We start from the raw sequence: 8,354 nt of genomic DNA, 5'->3' as shown, positions 1-8,354 counted from the left end.
TGGTGAAATTGACTTTTTATGGCCCGTTCTTATGATGTTCTTTCTATCTCTCTTTTCAGCATTGTCTGGAAAGTGGTGGTGCACTAACGCTGCAGTATGTTTGAAAGAGTAGTTTGGAATTGCCCTGTTGTTAGTTGTGAGATTACTTTATGACTCATGCCCTCGGACTGTGACACATTTAGCATTCATGCATCTCTCTGTCTGAAAATGCATTCGGCATGCCAGTTTTGTTTGTGTTCCGTGAAAAATGCTTTCTGTTTTGCGATTCGCTCAGCACATTACGAGTTAACAGGGTTTCTGAGGTAACTTCGAGCAGCAAAACTCCTCAATTGAGGTCTGGGAAAATTTCACGGAGTATGGTCAGTCGGGGCAAAATTAAGGAAGTCGTTCGTATCTGCAGTGTTTCACAATACTACCTTTCCCGTGAGCAGTCGAACAGACTAAACGATTGTGCCACAGACTGCGATGGAAAACTCCGCTAAAAAGTAATCCTTTAAAGCCAGTGTTAGCAACAAGACGTTATGGGGGTACACGGCGTGGAAACAGATATTTAGGTGTATCTCATCCATGCTCACCACATAACCAAAATTAAACAAGTCCCGTTCCCCAGCATTTGGCCCCAATCCCTCTAAACCCATCCTGTCCAGAAACTCATCCGATTACCTTTGCAATTTTCTGAGTGTAATAGCCTCCTCCACTTCCTCTGGGAGCTCATTCCATACACGCACAACCTTCTGTGTGGGAAATGTGCCTCAGGTCGTTTGTCAATTTCAGCCCACTCACCTTAAACCTATGCTCTCGAGTTTTCAACTCACCCCAATTTGGGTAAAACACAGAAATACTCAGTTTACAACCCTTCCATAAGATCATATCGCAGCCGTTACGCTGCAGGGAAAGTCGTCCCAGCTTATTCCACCTCGCCCTACGGTCCAAACATTGACGAAATCATTGTCTATATATTGTCATCAATTTCACGTGTCTTTTTTAACGTTTTCAAGATGTCAATTACGCTGGACAACAACGAGCAATTGGAAACAGAAAGGTGAAACGGAGAATGGCTTCAACTTTCAGTGCTGGATGCCACTGCGCCGCAGGGCGGCGACCGCGGCTGGTTTCTGTAGTGTAGTGGTCATCACGTTCGCCTAACACGCGAAAGGTCCCCAGTTCGAAACTGGGCAGAAACTGCTTTGTTCGTCAACTGCGGCCTTTTACATGGACAAGAACGGAGCTTTCTTGCTTGCTTTCCCATCTGCAAACCTGCCTTCGAATTTGCTTGAAAGAATCTGCTCTCGTAGTGAAATGTAAGGCAACTCCATTTAATTACTGTGTAAAGCATTATAAAGTTTTTCTCCAACCTGGTTCTGATGCATATGCCATTCTGTTTGAGAGTGTCCTTGCCGCGTTCTGATCCTTCCACGAAAAGCAGTACCGCATTTGCATTCCTTGCGTAGGCGGACCGGTTCAAAGGCAGGTCACAGCGCACCACGGATTCCTGAACTTGTCTGTCTGTCAAATGTACCCCAAAGTCGTCTCTGAAAGGCCTCATTTGGAAGCTGTCTGTCGTTATTCAACGCGCGAGAGTTGGTACCAGATTCCTGAATCATATTTTGGGGCAGTTCGCACGTTAGTGGCTCATTCAATCAGCAACAGCAATGAAATAATTTACACTCTCAGAGGAACCTTTGAACCTGTGCTTTCATAGCGCCGCTAATATTAAGGTGCGCCCCGAGATCTAAGCCATGTTGGAACTGAAACGGAGGAATCGACAGAGAGGCTACAGAATGACATCGCATCCATTTGGTTTTCTTTAAATCACTGACGAGCAGGAAAATGTAAAAGGGGAGAGCGAGTGGGGAAGTGAGGCGGTTGCAGCTCTGGTAAAAGTCCTTCTTTGTGATTCACTCCGCAAACAGAGACTTGAAGGTGACTCAGAGGCGTGTGAGCTCTTCACATCGAGATCAGAAAGCACTCAAGGGCAGTTAGCACCTCTTCCGGAGTGGGGGTGGGGTGAGGTAATTACCTTTTGACTTCTGTTACTATGTTCAGAAACTGCCTTTTCGATTGACTTGAACAGAAACTGCATTTCCAATAAGCACCATGGAAGTTAGCAAAATTTATTGAATCGCTTCTCGTCGATTGCCGCACAGGTTTCCGACTCAGTTGGTATCCACGTGGCTCATGTCCAGGAGTGAACATCTCTGCAGCAAATTGCACGGTTAAAGTAAAAGGCACGGAAAGTGGCATCTCGAACCGGCCCCGAGGTCAGAGCATGCTCACAATGTGATCTGTCGTTCTCGGATTGTAATGCGACCTCCGGTTTTAGGGTGGAGAACATTCTTTGGGACCCTTCTTCTGCAAAACAGACACAGTGACTGAATAAATGCTGCACGGTTTGATGTGGAACACGGCCTGCTCAGCTTTGTGCATTTTCCCTGTAGTCAGGTGTGTTTCGTGTTCCGTGTAAACGTGAAAGTCGTCCTGTTTCGAGCAATGTGTGAAATCATTTAGCAAAGCAAGAATCGAAATTGTAGTAATGTCTAGCAGCTCATGGTTATTTGACCGAAGTGTCCAAGTGTCTCTGCTGTCAAGATCGCGTTCGCCTCCCGCGCGGAAAATCGCAAACAGCTCTGCTGTTCCAAAGCGATTTGTGCTTTTACTGGAACCGAATGGAGACTATTATTTCATCGCTGTTGTGAAACAAAGTCCTGCGGTGACTCGACTCGTCGTTATTTGGTTTTTTGTCCAATGGGAAAATCGTTCCATGAATTTCGGTGTCATATGTTATTGAATTTCTCCCATTTCCTTCATTTCCGTCCTGGAGACATCAGAAGGAAAAGGTAATCTAATCGAGACTGTGATTGGTGAAATTGACTTTTTATGGCCCGTTCTTATGATGTTCTTTCTATCTCTCTTTTCAGCATTGTCTGGAAAGTGGTGGTGCACTAACGCTGCAGTATGTTTGAAAGAGTAGTTTGGAATTGCCCTGTTGTTAGTTGTGAGATTACTTTATGACTCATGCCCTCGGACTGTGACACATTTAGCATTCATGCATCTCTCTGTCTGAAAATGCATTCGGCATGCCAGTTTTGTTTGTGTTCCGTGAAAAATGCTTTCTGTTTTGCGATTCGCTCAGCACATTACGAGTTAACAGGGTTTCTGAGGTAACTTCGAGCAGCAAAACTCCTCAATTGAGGTCTGGGAAAATTTCACGGAGTATGGTCAGTCGGGGCAAAATTAAGGAAGTCGTTCGTATCTGCAGTGTTTCACAATACTACCTTTCCCGTGAGCAGTCGAACAGACTAAACGATTGTGCCACAGACTGCGATGGAAAACTCCGCTAAAAAGTAATCCTTTAAAGCCAGTGTTAGCAACAAGACGTTATGGGGGTACACGGCGTGGAAACAGATATTTAGGTGTATCTCATCCATGCTCACCACATAACCAAAATTAAACAAGTCCCGTTCCCCAGCATTTGGCCCCAATCCCTCTAAACCCATCCTGTCCAGAAACTCATCCGATTACCTTTGCAATTTTCTGAGTGTAATAGCCTCCTCCACTTCCTCTGGGAGCTCATTCCATACACGCACAACCTTCTGTGTGGGAAATGTGCCTCAGGTCGTTTGTCAATTTCAGCCCACTCACCTTAAACCTATGCTCTCGAGTTTTCAACTCACCCCAATTTGGGTAAAACACAGAAATACTCAGTTTACAACCCTTCCATAAGATCATATCGCAGCCGTTACGCTGCAGGGAAAGTCGTCCCAGCTTATTCCACCTCGCCCTACGGTCCAAACATTGACGAAATCATTGTCTATATATTGTCATCAATTTCACGTGTCTTTTTTAACGTTTTCAAGATGTCAATTACGCTGGACAACAACGAGCAATTGGAAACAGAAAGGTGAAACGGAGAATGGCTTCAACTTTCAGTGCTGGATGCCACTGCGCCGCAGGGCGGCGACCGCGGCTGGTTTCTGTAGTGTAGTGGTCATCACGTTCGCCTAACACGCGAAAGGTCCCCAGTTCGAAACTGGGCAGAAACTGCTTTGTTCGTCAACTGCGGCCTTTTACATGGACAAGAACGGAGCTTTCTTGCTTGCTTTCCCATCTGCAAACCTGCCTTCGAATTTGCTTGAAAGAATCTGCTCTCGTAGTGAAATGTAAGGCAACTCCATTTAATTACTGTGTAAAGCATTATAAAGTTTTTCTCCAACCTGGTTCTGATGCATATGCCATTCTGTTTGAGAGTGTCCTTGCCGCGTTCTGATCCTTCCACGAAAAGCAGTACCGCATTTGCATTCCTTGCGCAGGCGGCCCGGTTCAAAGGCAGGGAAGAAGCTGCTGCGCAGGTGTCACAGCGCACCACGGATTCCTGAACTTGTCTGTCTGTCAAATGTACCCCAAAGTCGTCTCTGAAAGGCCTCATTTGGAAGCTGTCTGTCGTTATTCAACGCGCGAGAGTTGGTACCAGATTCCTGAATCATATTTTGGGGCAGTTCGCACGTTAGTGGCTCATTCAATCAGCAACAGCAATGAAATAATTTACACTCTCAGAGGAACCTTTGAACCTGTGCTTTCATAGCGCCGCTAATATTAAGGTGCGCCCCGAGATCTAAGCCATGTTGGAACTGAAACGGAGGAATCGACAGAGAGGCTACAGAATGACATCGCATCCATTTGGTTTTCTTTAAATCACTGACGAGCAGGAAAATGTAAAAGGGGAGAGCGAGTGGGGAAGTGAGGCGGTTGCAGCTCTGGTAAAAGTCCTTCTTTGTGATTCACTCCGCAAACAGAGACTTGAAGGTGACTCAGAGGCGTGTGAGCTCTTCACATCGAGATCAGAAAGCACTCAAGGGCAGTTAGCACCTCTTCCGGAGTGGGGGTGGGGTGAGGTAATTACCTTTTGACTTCTGTTACTATGTTCAGAAACTGCCTTTTCGATTGACTTGAACAGAAACTGCATTTCCAATAAGCACCATGGAAGTTAGCAAAATTTATTGAATCGCTTCTCGTCGATTGCCGCACAGGTTTCCGACTCAGTTGGTATCCACGTGGCTCATGTCCAGGAGTGAACATCTCTGCAGCAAATTGCACGGTTAAAGTAAAAGGCACGGAAAGTGGCATCTCGAACCGGCCCCGAGGTCAGAGCATGCTCACAATGTGATCTGTCGTTCTCGGATTGTAATGCGACCTCCGGTTTTAGGGTGGAGAACATTCTTTGGGACCCTTCTTCTGCAAAACAGACACAGTGACTGAATAAATGCTGCACGGTTTGATGTGGAACACGGCCTGCTCAGCTTTGTGCATTTTCCCTGTAGTCAGGTGTGTTTCGTGTTCCGTGTAAACGTGAAAGTCGTCCTGTTTCGAGCAATGTGTGAAATCATTTAGCAAAGCAAGAATCGAAATTGTAGTAATGTCTAGCAGCTCATGGTTTATTTGACCGAAGTGTCCAAGTGTCTCTGCTGTCAAGATCGCGTTCGCCTCCCGCGCGGAAAATCGCAAACAGCTCTGCTGTTCCAAAGCGATTTGTGCTTTTACTGGAACCGAATGGAGACTATTATTTCATCGCTGTTGTGAAACAAAGTCCTGCGGTGACTCGACTCGTCGTTATTTGGTTTTTTGTCCAATGGGAAAATCGTTCCAATGAATTTCGGTGTCATATGTTATTGAATTTCTCCCATTTCCTTCATTTCCGTCCTGGAGACATCAGAAGGAAAAGGTAATCTAATCGAGACTGTGATTGGTGAAATTGACTTTTTATGGCCCGTTCTTATGATGTTCTTTCTATCTCTCTTTTCAGCATTGTCTGGAAAGTGGTGGTGCACTAACGCTGCAGTATGTTTGAAAGAGTAGTTTGGAATTGCCCTGTTGTTAGTTGTGAGATTACTTTATGACTCATGCCCTCGGACTGTGACACATTTAGCATTCATGCATCTCTCTGTCTGAAAATGCATTCGGCATGCCAGTTTTGTTTGTGTTCCGTGAAAAATGCTTTCTGTTTTGCGATTCGCTCAGCACATTACGAGTTAACAGGGTTTCTGAGGTAACTTCGAGCAGCAAAACTCCTCAATTGAGGTCTGGGAAAATTTCACGGAGTATGGTCAGTCGGGCAAAATTAAGGAAGTCGTTCGTATCTGCAGTGTTTCACAATACTACCTTTCCCGTGAGCAGTCGAACAGACTAAACGATTGTGCCACAGACTGCGATGGAAAACTCCGCTAAAAAGTAATCCTTTAAAGCCAGTGTTAGCAACAAGACGTTATGGGGGTACACGGCGTGGAAACAGATATTTAGGTGTATCTCATCCATGCTCACCACATAACCAAAATTAAACAAGTCCCGTTCCCCAGCATTTGGCCCCAATCCCTCTAAACCCATCCTGTCCAGAAACTCATCCGATTACCTTTGCAATTTTCTGAGTGTAATAGCCTCCTCCACTTCCTCTGGGAGCTCATTCCATACACGCACAACCTTCTGTGTGGGAAATGTGCCTCAGGTCGTTTGTCAATTTCAGCCCACTCACCTTAAACCTATGCTCTCGAGTTTTCAACTCACCCCAATTTGGGTAAAACACAGAAATACTCAGTTTACAACCCTTCCATAAGATCATATCGCAGCCGTTACGCTGCAGGGAAAGTCGTCCCAGCTTATTCCACCTCGCCCTACGGTCCAAACATTGACGAAATCATTGTCTATATATTGTCATCAATTTCACGTGTCTTTTTTAACGTTTTCAAGATGTCAATTACGCTGGACAACAACGAGCAATTGGAAACAGAAAGGTGAAACGGAGAATGGCTTCAACTTTCAGTGCTGGATGCCACTGCGCCGCAGGGCGGCGACCGCGGCTGGTTTCTGTAGTGTAGTGGTCATCACGTTCGCCTAACACGCGAAAGGTCCCCAGTTCGAAACTGGGCAGAAACTGCTTTGTTCGTCAACTGCGGCCTTTTACATGGACAAGAACGGAGCTTTCTTGCTTGCTTTCCCATCTGCAAACCTGCCTTCGAATTTGCTTGAAAGAATCTGCTCTCGTAGTGAAATGTAAGGCAACTCCATTTAATTACTGTGTAAAGCATTATAAAGTTTTTCTCCAACCTGGTTCTGATGCATATGCCATTCTGTTTGAGAGTGTCCTTGCCGCGTTCTGATCCTTCCACGAAAAGCAGTACCGCATTTGCATTCCTTGCGTAGGCGGACCGGTTCAAAGGCAGGTCACAGCGCACCACGGATTCCTGAACTTGTCTGTCTGTCAAATGTACCCCAAAGTCGTCTCTGAAAGGCCTCATTTGGAAGCTGTCTGTCGTTATTCAACGCGCGAGAGTTGGTACCAGATTCCTGAATCATATTTTGGGGCAGTTCGCACGTTAGTGGCTCATTCAATCAGCAACAGCAATGAAATAATTTACACTCTCAGAGGAACCTTTGAACCTGTGCTTTCATAGCGCCGCTAATATTAAGGTGCGCCCCGAGATCTAAGCCATGTTGGAACTGAAACGGAGGAATCGACAGAGAGGCTACAGAATGACATCGCATCCATTTGGTTTTCTTTAAATCACTGACGAGCAGGAAAATGTAAAAGGGGAGAGCGAGTGGGGAAGTGAGGCGGTTGCAGCTCTGGTAAAAGTCCTTCTTTGTGATTCACTCCGCAAACAGAGACTTGAAGGTGACTCAGAGGCGTGTGAGCTCTTCACATCGAGATCAGAAAGCACTCAAGGGCAGTTAGCACCTCTTCCGGAGTGGGGGTGGGGTGAGGTAATTACCTTTTGACTTCTGTTACTATGTTCAGAAACTGCCTTTTCGATTGACTTGAACAGAAACTGCATTTCCAATAAGCACCATGGAAGTTAGCAAAATTTATTGAATCGCTTCTCGTCGATTGCCGCACAGGTTTCCGACTCAGTTGGTATCCACGTGGCTCATGTCCAGGAGTGAACATCTCTGCAGCAAATTGCACGGTTAAAGTAAAAGGCACGGAAAGTGCATCTCGAACCGGCCCCGAGGTCAGAGCATGCTCACAATGTGATCTGTCGTTCTCGGATTGTAATGCGACCTCCGGTTTTAGGGTGGAGAACATTCTTTGGGACCCTTCTTCTGCAAAACAGACACAGTGACTGAATAAATGCTGCACGGTTTGATGTGGAACACGGCCTGCTCAGCTTTGTGCATTTTCCCTGTAGTCAGGTGTGTTTCGTGTTCCGTGTAAACGTGAAAGTCGTCCTGTTTCGAGCAATGTGTGAAATCATTTAGCAAAGCAAGAATCGAAATTGTAGTAATGTCTAGCAGCTCATGGTTATTTGACCGAAGTGTCCAAGTGTCTCTGCTGTCAAGATCGCGTTCGCCTCCCGCGCGGAAAA

At 45.9% G+C, this 8,354-nt stretch overlaps 3 non-coding genes across 3 annotated transcripts; all 3 read left to right on the top strand.

The window, feature by feature from the left end:
- Positions 1 to 1,111: 1,111 nt before the first annotated feature.
- Positions 1,112 to 1,184, top strand: trnav-aac (transfer RNA valine (anticodon AAC)). Its single transcript has one exon. It is a non-coding gene; the product is annotated as a tRNA-Val (tRNA).
- Positions 1,185 to 3,970: 2,786 nt separating this feature from the next.
- Positions 3,971 to 4,043, top strand: trnav-aac (transfer RNA valine (anticodon AAC)). The gene has a single exon. It is a non-coding gene; the product is annotated as a tRNA-Val (tRNA).
- A 2,808-nt stretch (positions 4,044 to 6,851) lies between these two features.
- trnav-aac (transfer RNA valine (anticodon AAC)) lies at positions 6,852 to 6,924 on the top strand. The gene has a single exon. It is a non-coding gene; the product is annotated as a tRNA-Val (tRNA).
- Positions 6,925 to 8,354: the final 1,430 nt, after the last annotated feature.

The sequence above is a fragment of the Chiloscyllium punctatum genome, unplaced genomic scaffold, assembly GCF_047496795.1.
Source record: "Chiloscyllium punctatum isolate Juve2018m unplaced genomic scaffold, sChiPun1.3 scaffold_818, whole genome shotgun sequence".
Lineage (NCBI taxonomy): Eukaryota > Metazoa > Chordata > Chondrichthyes > Orectolobiformes > Hemiscylliidae > Chiloscyllium > Chiloscyllium punctatum.
Note: the sequence above shows the minus strand (reverse complement) of the source record. Positions and strands in the feature narration are given on the sequence as shown.